The 14065-nt window shown below is 51.2% G+C and overlaps 1 protein-coding gene across 1 annotated transcript in view; it reads left to right on the forward strand.

The window, feature by feature from the left end:
- Positions 1-14065, forward strand: part of STAG3 (stromal antigen 3) — a 263346-nt gene that overhangs the window by 21689 nt on the left and 227592 nt on the right. The gene's annotated exons all lie outside the window — the stretch shown is intronic.

A 14065-nucleotide genomic window follows, 5' to 3' on the forward strand; every position in this document is an offset into this window, starting at 1 on the left:
TCATAGAAATGCGCTATGGTCCGTGGTAACAGAATCCATAACGCACTTCACTTTTTACCAGTAAACGAAGCGTGAACTAATTTGAAAATATGAAATTCGCTCATCTGTAATCACGGCATCTAAAGGCTTTAATGACCGCGATCTGCATTATTGCCGGTCACGGTCATTAGCAGCGGGTCTGTGCGGTTTGAAACAGCGGAGACCCGCCGGCCAGGACGCCCGCTGCATGTGCGAGCAGGCGCCATGTTTGCCCATCGCTACCACCTGGTAGTGAAGGGGTTAATACATGATAAATATTTGATGGTAGCGTCACTTTAAATCGGCCGTATGCCGGTTTAGGCCTCATGCACACGACCATTGTGTGCATCCGTGGCCGTTGTTCCGTTTTCCGTGATTTTCTGCGGACCCATTGACTTTCATCCGTGTTTCCTGTCCGTCAAAAAAATATGACCTGTCCTATTTTTTGGGCGGACAACGGTTCACGGACCCATTCAAGTCAATGGGTCCGTGAAAAAACACGGATGCACACAAGATTGGCATCCGCATCCGTGGCCGTAGGCTACTTTCATACAGACGGATCCGAAGATCCGTCTGTATAAAAGCTTTTTCAGAGCTGAGTTTTAGTGAAAACTCAAATTCGACAGTATATTCTAAGGCCTCATGCACACGACCGTTGTGTGCATCCGCGTTCGTGGTTCCGTTTTTTTTTTTTTTTAGCGGCTCAATTGACTTTCAATGGGTCCGTGGAAAAATCGTAAAATGCACCGTTTGGCAGCCGCATCCGTGATCCGTGTTTCCTGGCCGTGAAAAAAATATGACCTGTCCTATTTTTTTCACGGTCAACGGTTCGCGGACCCATTCAAGTCAATGGGTCCGTGAAAAAACACGGATGCACACAAGATTGTCGTCCGTGATCCGTGTCCGTTTTTCCTATCATTTTCAATGCAAGCTTGACTTAGTTTTTTTTTTCACTTTTCATGTCCGTGGATCCTCCAAAAATCAAGGAAGACCCACGGAAGAAAAAACGGTCACGGATCACGGAACAACGAAATCCGTTTTGCGGACCGCAAAAAAAAACGTCCGTGTGCATGAGGCCTAACACAGAGGCGTTCCCATGGCGATGGGGACGCTTCAAGTTAGAATATACTAAGAACTTTGTACATGACTGCCCCCTGCTGCCTGGCAGCACCCAATCTCTTACAGGGGGCTGTGATCCGCACAATTAACCCCTCAGGTGGCGCTCCTCCTATAGAAAAAAAGTATTGCATGTAGGACTTCTTTTTCCATCTAAAAAATAACAGATCTTAAACGGAAATGACTGAAACGGATGCCAAATGTGCACAACTGATTCAAATGGAAAAATAACGCTGATGTGAACTCTCCCTTAGGCCGCATGCACACGACCGTTTTTTTTTTGCGGTTGGCAAAAACAGGTTCCGTTTTTCCGTGATCCGTGACTGTTTTTTCGTCCGTGGGTCTTCCTTGATTTTTGGAGGATCCACGGACATGAAAAAAAAGTCGTTTTGGTGTCCGCCTGGCCGTGCGGAGCAAAACGGATCCGTCCTGAATTACAATGCAAGTCAATGGGGACGGATCCGTTTGACGTTGACACAATATGGTGCAATTTCAAACGGATCCGTCCCCCATTGACTTTCAATGTAAAGTCAGGAGTTAATATACCATAGGATCGGAGTTTTCTCCAATCCGATGGTATATTTTAACTTGAAGCGTCCCCATCACCATGGGAACGCCTCTATGTTAGAATATACCGTCTGATTTGAGTTACATCGTGAAACTCAAATCCTACAGTATATTCTAACACAGAGGCGTTCCCATGGTGATGGGGACGCTTCAGGTTAGAATATACTAAAAGAACTGTGTACATGACTGCTGCCTGGCAGGTGGGGCAGCCCCCCCCCTGTAGTTAACACATTGGTGGCCAGTGCGGCCGGCCCCCCTCCCTCCCCTGTAGTTAACTCGTTGGTGGCCAGTGGGCCCTCTCCCCTTCCTCTCACTCCTAATTCAAATCTCCCCCCCCCCCCATATCATTGGTGGCAGCGGAGAGTACCGATCGGAGTCCCAGTTTAATCGCTGCGGCTCCGATCGGTAACCATGGCAACCAGGACGCTACTGCTGTCCCGGTTGCCATGGTTACTTAGCAATTTGTAGCAGCATTATACTTACCTGCGAGCTGCGATGTCTGCGTCCGGCCGGGAGCTCCTCCTACTGGTAAGTGACAGGTCTGTGCGGCGCATTGCTTAATGACCTGTCACTTACCAGTAGGAGGAGCTCCCGGCCGGATGCAGACATCGCAGCTCGCAGATAAGTATAATGCTGCTACAAATTGCTAAGTAACCATGGCAACCGGGACAGCAGTAGCGTCCTGGTTGCCATGGTTACCGATCGGAGCCCCACCAACGAGTTAACTACAGGGGGGGGGGGGGGGGGGGCGGCCGCACTGGCCACCAATGTGTTAACTACAGGGCGGGCCAGGCAGCAGGGGGCAGTCATGTACACAGTTATTTTAGTATATTCTAACCTGAAGCGTCCCCATCACTATGGGAACGCCTCTGTGTTAGGATATACTGTCAGTTCTGAGTTTTCACGAAGTGAAAACTCAGCTCTGAAAAAGCTTTTATGTATGAAAGTAACCTACGGCCACAGATCACGGACACGGATGCCAATCTTGTGTGCATCCGTGTTCTTTCACGGACCCATTGACTTGAATGGGTCCGTGAACCGTTGTCCGTCAAAAAAATAGGACAGGTCATATTTTTTTGACAGACAGGATACACGGATCACGGTCTCGGCTGCAAAACGGTGCATTCTCCGATTTTTCCACGGACCCATTGAAAGTCAATGGGTCCGCGAAAAAAAACGGAAAACGGCACAACGGCCACGGATGCACACAACGGTCGTGTGCATGAGGCCTTACACCTTGGCAACCATTTTTTTTATTGCTTCAGTGCATCTACAATGAAAAATGAAGCGTCGTTGCAAACAGTCTTAACAATGTCCTGCAGCACTACATGTAACAGCGCTTCTTTATGTGACCACTGAAACACAGGTGAAGTGTGTTACTGCTATACCTACTGGACATGATCATACACTAGGCAGGCTCCCCTACATGCAGAGCAGACGGGGGGTGGGGGACATTTGTCAGGCTCGCCTGGCTTTAGGCGTAAAATTAGACAGACGTATTTGCTTTGTATTTTGCCACAGCCCTTCATGAATTAAGGCTACTTTAACACTAGCGTTATTCTTTTCCGGCATAGAGTTCCGTCACAGGGGCTCTATACCGGAATAGAACTGATCAGTTTTATCCGCATGCATTCGGAATGGATAGTAATCCGTTCAGGATGCATCAGGATGTCTTCAGTTCAGTCTTTTTGACTTTTCAGGATGGAGATAATACCGCAGCATGCTACGGTTTTATCTCCGGCAAAAAAAACTGAAGACATGTCTGAATGCCGTATCTGGCATTTTTTCCCATAGGAATGTATTAGTGCCGGATCCAGCGTTCAAAATACCGGAATGCCGGATCCGTCCTTACGGCTTGCGCATGCGCAGACCGGTAAAAATGAGAAAAAAGATTCAAGACGGATCCGTCTGTCCGCATGACAAGCGGAGAGACGGATCCGTCCTTGCAATGCATTTGTGAGACGGATCGGCATCCGGATCAGTCTCACAAATGCTTTCAGTCAACGGCGGATCCGGCGGCCAGTTCCGACGACGGAACTTCCCGCCGGATCACACTGCTGCAAGTGTGAAAGTAGCCTTAAAGAGGACCTTTCACTAGAATAGAAAATCTAAACTAAGTATACAGACATGGAAAGCGGCGCCCAGGGATCCCCCTGCACTTACTATTATCCCTGGGCGCCGCTCCGTTCTCCCGGTATAGGATCCGGTATCTTCATATGTTCGGCTCCACCCAGGGGAGCCTGCCGGCGTCTCTTTCTCCCAGGCTGTAGCACTGGCCAATCGCAGCGCTCAGCTCATAGCCTGAGAGAAAAAAAAACGCTACAGCATGGGAGAAGGAGACGCCGGCAGGCTCCACTGGGTGGAGCCGAACATATGAAGATACCGGAGCCTATACCGGGAGAACGGAGCGGCGCCCAGGTATAAAAGTAAGTGCAGGGAGATCCCTGGGCGCCGCTCTCCATGTCTGTATGCTTAGTTTAGATTTTCTATTCTAGTGAAAGGTCCTCTTTAAGGCCTCTTTCAGACGGGCGTTGCGGGAAAATGTGCGGGTGCGTTACGGGAACACCCGCGATTTTTCCATGCGAGTGCAAAACATTGTAATGCGTTTTGCACTCACGTGAGAAAAATCACGCATGTTTGGTTCCCAAACCCGAACATCTTCACAGAAGTTCGGGCTTGGGATCGGTGTTCTGTAGATTGTATTATTTTCATGTTATAAGGGAAAATAATAGCATTCTGAATACAGAATGCATAGTAAAATGGTGCAGGAGGGGTTAAAAAAATAAAATAAAAAAACTCACCTTAGTCCACTTGATAGCGCAGCTCGGCTTCTCTTCTGTCTCCTTTGCTGGATAGGTCCTGTGGTGACGTCATCTCGTGATCCATCTCGTGATCCATCTCCATAGGAGGCGTGACACTAAGTGAAAGACTGTTAAGCCCCTCCTCCAGCAGCTATACCCTCAGCCTGGAGCGAGCGACTACCAGTTTTTTGCTTAGTGTCAAGGAGGCAAGACACTCTCTGCACTGCAGAGCTGTCTTTGCTAAAGATTTTATTTTTTCTCTTTTTATTATTTTCAACTTTTTTCCTTTTTTCAACAGGGACAACAGAGTCGCAAAGACCTCTCTGTTTTCCCGGGGTTGAGCTGCGCCAGTGCCGGCTATCCGCACTGCTGCCTCCCCCACAGAAGAAAAGGAGGACCAGGGCAGCCCAGCTCCCCTGCATCCCGCCAGCACAAGGGTCGCCCGCCTGCAAGCCCCTCTCCAGCTTCCTGCCACTTCGGTGCCAGTGGCTGAAGGGGCGTCCCTGCTGGATGGACTGAGGGTGAAAACGTCGACTGGTGAGGTGGCTATGCAGCCGTTCCAACCCCCCCCCCCTGTTAGGGTTTTAACTTCTGTCACATTACAAGGCTTACTGTCGGCTTCCCCCCCCCCTTGTGTGTGGAGCAGGACGGAGCGGTGCTCGTGGGGGAGGGTTTACTGCACAAGTTTACCTCAGGTGCTGCGGCCTTGTGGGGCCGCCTTTTGTTATCTCGGCCAGTGCTGCCGCTGTGTTCAGCTGCCGGCTGACTTCTCTTGCCGGCTACCGGTGTGTCATTCGCCGCCGGTGTATAAGAGGTGGTCGGGGGGCAATATTTTCTCGGCGGCATATTTGTTTGAATCGCGCACCCGCGCGAAAGTTCCGGCGGGGGGCGGAGCTTCGTTTCACTTCTCCTGTACATGTTAGACATTCAGTCGGGGGGGCGGACGTCTTTCTTCCCGCTCCTCGCTGGCCCCGCCTCCTCTTCGTGCCTGCTCTCAGGACGGATCGTTTTTACCTCAGGTTTTACCTCAGGTTTTACCTCAGGATTTGCCGCTGCTGTTGCCGCTGCTGTTGTCGTCCGCTCCCACTGTGACCTGGTAGGACTGTTGACCCTTTCTAGCTCTGCAGCCCTCTGGCCTGGACGCTTTTATATTACTTCAGCCAACATGTCTGACCCCTCAGCGCCGGCCGGTCCTTGGTATCACACCTGCACCGCATGTAAGGCGCCCCTCCCTCAAGGGCAGCCTGACCCGCATTGCTCGGCTTGCAAAGCCCCATTACAGGGTCCGCCATCTGTTGTGTCACCCCCTGGCCTATTGGATCCCCCTGACTGGGCTAGATCCCTTTCCCAGGCTGTGGTCAGCCTCTCTAACGTTGTGGGCCGCCTTGCAGAGGTATTGCCCTTATCGCAGCCGGATATTTCCCCTGCTGGGCCCTCCGGGTCCGCTATCTTAGCTGACCCGTCTGAGTCCCTCTCTCCAGGCGACACCTCCAGAGCCCGTCAACCCCAGAAGCGGTCTAGGGCGGAGCGCCTATCATCCTCGGATGCTTCAGTATCACCCCCAAGGGTGCGCTCTCAGTCGGGCCCTTCCTCGATACAGGATATGCCCTCTGAAGGGGAACTAGTTGATTCAGATTGTGATATGGACTCGGCCTTGCCTTCAAAACTGGCTTCTGCTGTGGGCCATCTTATTAACAATATTCGTGATACCTTTAAGATTCACGATGATCCTCCTAATTCTGAAAAAAACAGTGTTTCCTTTTTTCGCCAAAAACAGACGTCTGCAGTTTTTCCCCTCCACACTGACTTCTCGTCGGTGGTTTCCAAGGCCTGGGCCCGCCCTAATGCCCGTTTTACCCCGCCTAAGAAGTTGGATATCTGTTATCCATTCCCGGCGGATTGCATTACAAACTGGGCGTCACCACCCAAAGTCGACCCCCCGGTGGCCCGTTTGGCAAAAAGCACGGCTATTCCCGTTGCTGATGGCTCTTCCTTACAATCCACTGAGGATCGCCGTATAGAGGCCATTACCAAAGGTATCTTTGCAGCCTCCGGTTCCGCCCTCCGGCCGGTCTTTGCTTCCGCTTGGGCTGGAAAAGCGGTTTCAGAGTGGGCTTCTCAGCTGGATCAGGAGCTTGAATCCGACGTCCCTATTCAGGACCTCCGTGCTCTAGCCCAACTTATCGTTCAAGCCGGCAAATTCGTCTGTGAAGCATCCCTTGATGCGGGGGCTCTCATAGCCCGTTCGTCTGCCCTGGCCGTTTCGGCCAGGGGGGAGCTTTGGTTAAAGGTTTGGACGGCGGACTCCACGTCAAAGCGGTCTCTTACTGGCCTTCCCTTTACTGGTTCTCGATTGTTCGGGACCCGCTTGGATGAAATCATATCCGAAGCCACGGGGGGGAAGAGTACGCATCTTCCTCAATCTAGGACTAGGACCACCACTCGAGGCCGTCCCATTTTTTCTCGTTTCAGGTCTTCCCGCAGGGCTCCCGCACCTCGCACCTCTTCAGGTCCATCCCCTAGCTCTGTCCAAGACAGACGTAAGAAACCTTTTTTTCGGACCCAGCCCTCCTGGCGCAAGTCACAGCCTGCTCGCCCTCCCGCGACCAAGCAGAACACTACCTGAAGGTGCGACCCCACCCGCCGGGTGGGGGGACGTCTTTTCCTGTTCAGGGACTTCTGGCAGGTGCACGTCTCCGACGCCTGGGCTCTCGAAGTTGTGTCTTCCGGGTACAAACTCGAGTTTACGTCCCTCCCCCCAGTTCGGTTCTTTCGCTCCCGGGTTCCCCGGGATTCCCAAGGGGCGGCCGATTTCTTTACTGCCACTCGCACCCTTCTGGACAAAGGGGTCATCGCTCCGGTTCCCATGGAAGAAAGATTCAAGGGGTTCTATTCGAACCTTTTTGTGGTCCCCAAAAAAGAAGGCTCGGTTCGTCCCATTCTGGATCTAAAACGGTTAAACCGTTTCCTTCGTCTTCAGCGATTCCGGATGGAGTCTCTCAGGTCGGTGGTGGCCTCTCTGGAAAAAGGGGAGTTCCTGGCCTCTATCGACATCCAGGACGCCTACCTTCATATTCCAATCGCTCGGTGTCATCAGTGCTTTCTGCGCTTTGCAGTGGGGTCCGACCACTACCAGTTCGTTGCCCTCCCCTTCGGGCTGGCGACGGCCCCTCGCGTTTTCACAAAGGTCCTAGCCCCTGTCCTCGCCTTACTTCGTTCCAGGGGAGTTTTTCTTCTTCCATATTTGGACGATCTCCTTATCAAGGCACCCTCTCTGTCACTGACATCCGCCAGTGTGGACCTCTCGCTACAAACCTTACGCCGGTTCGGTTGGATTATCAATCTTCCCAAATCCGCTCTTGTTCCATCCAGGCAACTGATCTTTCTGGGGATGCTGCTGGATACAGATGCAGCGGAGGTTCGGCTTCCGTCAGAGAAGCGCCAGCTCCTTCATCGGTCGGTTCGGAGCCTTCTGACCCACCGCCGTCCTTCTTTCCGGTTCAGCATGCGGGTCTTGGGACAGATGGTGTCCTGTTTCGAAGCAATCCCCTACGCGCAGTATCACTCCCGCACCTTTCAGACTGCCATTCTGTCCGCATGGGACAAGTCCCAGGAAAGTCTGGATCAGCACTTTCCCCTTCCCCCCCAGGTTCGCTCCTCTCTCCTCTGGTGGTTACGGACCCCTCTCCAAGGGAAGTCCTTCCTGCCGATAACTTGGTTGGTGATTACCACCGATGCCAGTCTGCGGGGTTGGGGGGGGGTGTTTTCTCCTCGGTCCGTACAAGGCACTTGGTCTCCATCGGAGTCCAAACTGCCGATCAACGTTCTGGAGCTGAGGGCGGTTCTCCTTTCACTCCGGCATTGGACTTCGCTGCTTCAGGGTCACCCTGTTCGTGTCCAATCGGACAATGCCACGGCTGTGGCATACATAAATCATCAGGGGGGCACTCGCAGCACGGCGGCGATGAGGGAGGTGTCTCTAATCCTTCGCTGGGCGGAAATTCATGTTCCAGCCATTTCGGCCATTTACATCCCGGGAGTGGACAATTGGGCGGCGGATTTCCTCAGCCGGACGACGATCGACCCGGGCGAGTGGTCTCTGCACCCCGACGTCTTCGAGTCTCTTTGCCTCCGTTGGGGTCGTCCGGACGTGGATCTCATGGCCTCCAGATTCAACCACAAGCTTCCCACCTTCATGGCCAGAACCAAGGACCCGGACGCTTACGGCGCGGACACGCTCGTCCTTCCCTGGACGGAGTTCTCTCTCCTCTACGTTTTTCCGCCCCTGCCTCTTCTTCCACGAGTCCTTCGGAAGATCGCGGCGGAAGGCACGCCTGCGATCCTAATAGCCCCGGATTGGCCTCGTCGTCCTTGGTACGCCGACATTATGTTGCTCCTGGCAGACGCCCCCTTGCCTCTGCCTCTAAGAGAAGACCTCCTCTCTCAAGGGCCGATCTTCCACCAGCATTTAGGGTCGCTACGTTTAGCGGCGTGGCTATTGAAACCGCGGTCCTAACGCGGCGGGGGTTTTCTGCTGACGTGGTCCGTACCATGATTCGTGCGCGTAAACCGGCTTCGTCCAGGATTTATTACCGAACCTGGCGGGCCTATTTGAATTTCTGCGAGACCTTAGATGTTCATCCCCTTCGGTTTTCTCTCCCCACGATTTTATCCTTCTTGCAGTCTGGTCTGGACTTGGGTTTAGGTCTCAGTACCCTAAAGGGTCAGATCTCAGCGCTTTCGATCCTTTTTCAGCGACCTCTGGCTCCGCTCGGTCCAGTTAAGACTTTTCTTCAGGGGGTTGCTCACTATGCTCCCCCGTATCTTGCTCCCGTTCCATCTTGGGATCTTAATGTTGTGCTGACGGCTTTCCAATCTTCTCCTTTCGAGCCTTTGCGCAGGGTTTCCCTTCGCTTGTTGTCTTGCAAAGTTTTTTTCCTCGTTGCCATCACGTCTCTTCGGCGTGTGTCTGAATTGGCGGCACTTTCTTGCGTAGAACCCCTCTTGGTTTTTCACCAGGACAAGGTGGTTCTCCGCCCGGTTCCGGATTTCCTTCCGAAGGTGGTGTCCGCTTTTCACCTGAATGAAGATATTGTCCTTCCTTCTCTGTGCCCGTCCCCGTCTCATCCTCGGGAACGGGATCTTCACCGTCTGGATGTTGTTAGGGCTCTGAGGATCTACTTGGATGTAACTAGACCCTTTCGGCGCTCGGATTCTCTATTTGTGGTTCCGGAGGGTCCGCGCAGGGGGCTGGCGGCATCTAAAGTGGTTATTGCCCGCTTCATCAAGATGGCTATTGCTGAGGCTTACCGTGCTAAGGGCAGGGAACCGCCCCTTGGTGTTACCGCTCATTCTACCAGAGCGGTCGGGGCTTCCTGGGCTCAGCGAAATCGAGCTTCGGCTGAACAATTGTGTAAGGCGGCCACCTGGTCGTCTTTGCACACTTTCACCAAGTTCTACAAGGTGAACACTTATGCATCGGCGGATGCTGCTTTGGGCCGCCTGGTCTTGCAGGCGGCGGTGCCTTAATGCCTATGGTGCTTTAATTCATCTTGGGTTGTGGTCCCTCCCTATTTGTGGACTGCTTTTGAACGTCCCAAGGTTTCCTGTGTCCCCCAAGGAATTGGGCGAGAAAACGAGATTTTTGTATAACTTGCCAGTAAAATCTCTTTCTCGCTCTTCCTTGGGGGACACAGCACCCACCCATTGTTTTGGTTGCCCTGACGGGAGTTTTGACTTGTTGGTGTTAATTTGGTTGATCCTTGCCTTTGTTTTAACTACTTGGGCACATAACTGGTAGTCGCTCACTCCAGGCTGAGGGTATAGCTGCTGGAGGAGGGGCTTAACAGTCTTTCACTTAGTGTCACGCCTCCTATGGAGATGAGCTATACCCAAGGTTTCCTGTGTCCCCCAAGGAAGAGCGAGAAAGAGATTTTCCTGGCAAGTTATACAAAAATCTCGTTTTTTTTAACCCCTCCAGCACCATTTTACTATGCATTCTGTATTCAGAATGCTATTATTTTCCCTTATAACCATGTTATAAGGGAAAATAATAATGATCGGGTCTCCATCCCGATCGTCTCCTAGCAACCGTGCGTGAAAATCGCACTGCATCCGCACTTGCTTGCGGATGCTTGCGGTTTTCGCGCAACCCCATTCACTTCTATGTAGGGATCGACCGATATTGATTTTTTAGGGCCGATACCGATAATTTGTCAACTTTCAGGCCGATAGCCGATAATTTATACCGATATTCTGGGTATTTTTATTTTTGAGGAAAAAAAAAAATTTCCTACACAAATCTGCTGAAAATTAATGTTTATTGTTAACGTGTATTATTATTTTATTTTTATTTTTTTTGTAAATCTTTTTCATTTATACTTAATATTTTTTTTTTTACTAACTTTTAGCCCCCTTAGGGACTAGAACCCTTGTCCCATTCACCCTGATAGATCTCTATCAGAGTGAATAGGATCTCGCACTCTCCCTGCTGCCCTGTGCTCTGTGCACACAGCAGCATGGAGCTGACTATGGCAGCCAGGGCTTCAATAGCGTCCTAGCTGCCATGGTAACCGATCGGAGCCCCAGGCTTACACTGCTGGGGCTCCGATCGGAGGAGCAGTGGAGAGGGGATCCTGTGGCCACTGCCACCAATGATTAGAACTGGGGGGGGGGGAGGGGCGCACTGCGCCACCAATGTTTTTACTATTGGGATGGGGGTGGGGGGCGCACTGCGCCACCAATGACTAATACTAGGGGGCTTGAGGGGGGGGGGGGGGGGGGGCGCACTGCGCCACCAATGTTTTTACTATTGGGGTGGGGGGCGCACTGCTTGAGGGGGGGGGGCGCACTGCGCCACCAATGAAGATACCTCTCTTTCACATACAGGAGGCGGGAGCTGGCTGCAGAATCACATAGCCGGCTTCCGACCTCTATGAGCGGTAGCATGCGATCCGCGGCACCTAAGAGGTTAACTACCGCGGACCGCAGCTGCCGTTCATAGAGGTCGGGAGCCGGCTATGTGATTCTGCAGCCAGCTCCCGCCTCCTGTATTTGAATTAATGAAAGACTCATCTTCATTGGTGGCGCAGCGGCCACAGCCCCTCCCCTCCTCGTCTTCCGTCCTGTCATTGGAGGCAGCGGCAGCAGCATCACAGGGGGAGGAGACACTGCTTCCTTTTTCCCTGTGCTGCGGAGGGAACACAGAACGCGCTGAGAGCAGCGCGTTCTGTGTTCCCAATACGTTATCGGTATATCGGCAAAATAGATGCCGATACCGATAACGTTCAAAATCCTCAATATCGGCCGATAATATCGGCCAAACCGATAATCGGTCGATCCCTACTTCTATGGGGCCTGCGTTGCGTGAAAAACGCTGAATATAGAGCTTGCTGCGATTTTCACGCAACGCGCAAGTGATGTGTGAAAATCACCGCTCATGTGAACAGCCCCATAGAAATGAATGGGTCAGGATTCAGTGCGGGTGCAATGCGTTCAACTCACGCATCCGCGCGGAATACTCGCCCGTGTGAAAGGGGCCTAAGGGGTTCTTCGGAAATTAAGAAAAGGAAAATACTTAAATATTAATTCATGATAAATATATTCCCAAATACCTTTTATTAGTTATTGGCTCATTTTGTCAGAATGTATTCTGTTCTGTTTGGTTGCAAGCAGCGTTTTTCTGTCCGCAATGTGGTGAGGAGCAAAACGGATCCGTCCTGACACACAATGTAAGTCAATGGGGACAGATCTGTTTTCTCTGACGCAATCGTAAACGGATCCGTCCCCAATTGACTTTCAATTGTGTTCAGGACGGATCCGTCATGGCTATAGTAGACATAATACAACCAGATCCGTTCATGACGGATGCATGCGGTTATATTATGGTAACGGAAGCGTTTTTGCAGAACCATGACATTTGTGATATACATGTAGCATATACATTGAGAAAAAAAGGATGCAAATACTTAGTGCTAGGGATCGACCGATTATCGGCCGATATTCAGGATTTTGAACGTTATTGGTATCGGCATCTATTTTGCCGATATACCGATAACGTATTGGGAACACAGAACGCGCTGCTCTCAGCGCTCTCCGTGTTCCCTCCGCAGCACAGGGGAGAAGGAAGCAGTGTCTCCCTCCCCCTGTGCTGCTGCTGCCGCTGATGAGAGGAGAGAACATAAGAGGAGGGGAGGGGCTGTGGCCGCTGCTCCACCAATGAAGATAAGCCATTCATTCATTCATATACAGGAGGCAGGAGCTGGCTGCAGAATCACATAGCCGGCTTCCGACCTCTATGAACTGTAGCTGCGGTCCGCAGTAGTTAACCCCTTAGGTGCCGCAGATCGCAGCTACCGCTCATAGAGGTCGGGAGCCGGCTATGTGATTCTGCAGCCAGCTCCCGCCTCCTGTATATGAATGAGAGACTTATCTTCATTGGTGGCGCAAGTTTTACTCATTGGTGGCAGTGGCCACAGGATCCCCTCTCCCCTGCTCCTCCTATCGGAGCCCCAGCAGTGTAATCCTGGGGCTCCGATCGGTTGCCATGGCAGCCAGGACGCTATTGAAGCACAGAGCAGCAGGGACAGTGTGAGATCCTGTTCACCCTGATAGAGATCTATCAGGGGGAATAGGACAAGGGTTCTAGTCCCTAAGGGGGGTAAAAGTTAGTAAAAAAAACAAAACACAAAAATATTTAGTATAAATGAAAAAGATTGAAAAAAAAAAAATTAAAAAAATACACATTAACAATAAACATATTAATTTTCAGCAGATTTGTGTAGGAAATTTTTTATTTTTCTCAAAAATGAAAATTCCCAGAATATCGGTATAAATTATCGGCTATCGGCCTGAAAGTTCACAAATTATCGGTATCGGCCTTAAAAAATCAATATCGGTCGATCCCTACTTAGTGCACTGCGCCTTTCCATCCTGCAGCCCTTTTTACAGTGGAATACTATGGTTTAACTCTCCGTTTTTATATACGTTAAACGTGGGACAAAATGTGATGTGAGCCCAGCCTAAAAAAAATTCAAGTGTTGGATTTTTGCAGTTGCTGCGGTATGTCACGTCGCGACCCCAATGACAATTGGAGATGAGCGAAACGAGCTTCGGATGTTACATCTGAAGTTGCTTCTTTCAAAACTTCGGATTAATAGTGTATGGGCTACAATGCGCCGAAGTCCGTTATTTGCGCGTGGCTTCGTTGAATAACTTTTTGGTCGTGGAAAACCGCTTTAAAACTAGAAACCGGACTCTAGTACCTCAGAACTGAACCAGAGTTCAAATCGACTACTACTGAAGTTATTCAACAAAGTCACGCGCGAATAACTTACTTCGGCTCATCGGAGCTTCGCTCATTTCTATTGACAATCATTGTGTAACACACGTCACCATGTAAAGGGGTACTAAGGTTATACCAAGTTATATATTATTAGAACTATCAGATCAATGGGGGTACTACCGCTGGGACGGGGGCCCCATATCTCTAGGACTGAGCAGCTGGTCAGAAAGACGTGCCGCCACAGCATTCATTTCTATGGGAGTGCCAGAGATAGCCAAGC

This window comes from Bufo bufo, chromosome 1 (assembly GCF_905171765.1).
Source record: "Bufo bufo chromosome 1, aBufBuf1.1, whole genome shotgun sequence".
Classification (NCBI taxonomy): domain Eukaryota; kingdom Metazoa; phylum Chordata; class Amphibia; order Anura; family Bufonidae; genus Bufo; species Bufo bufo.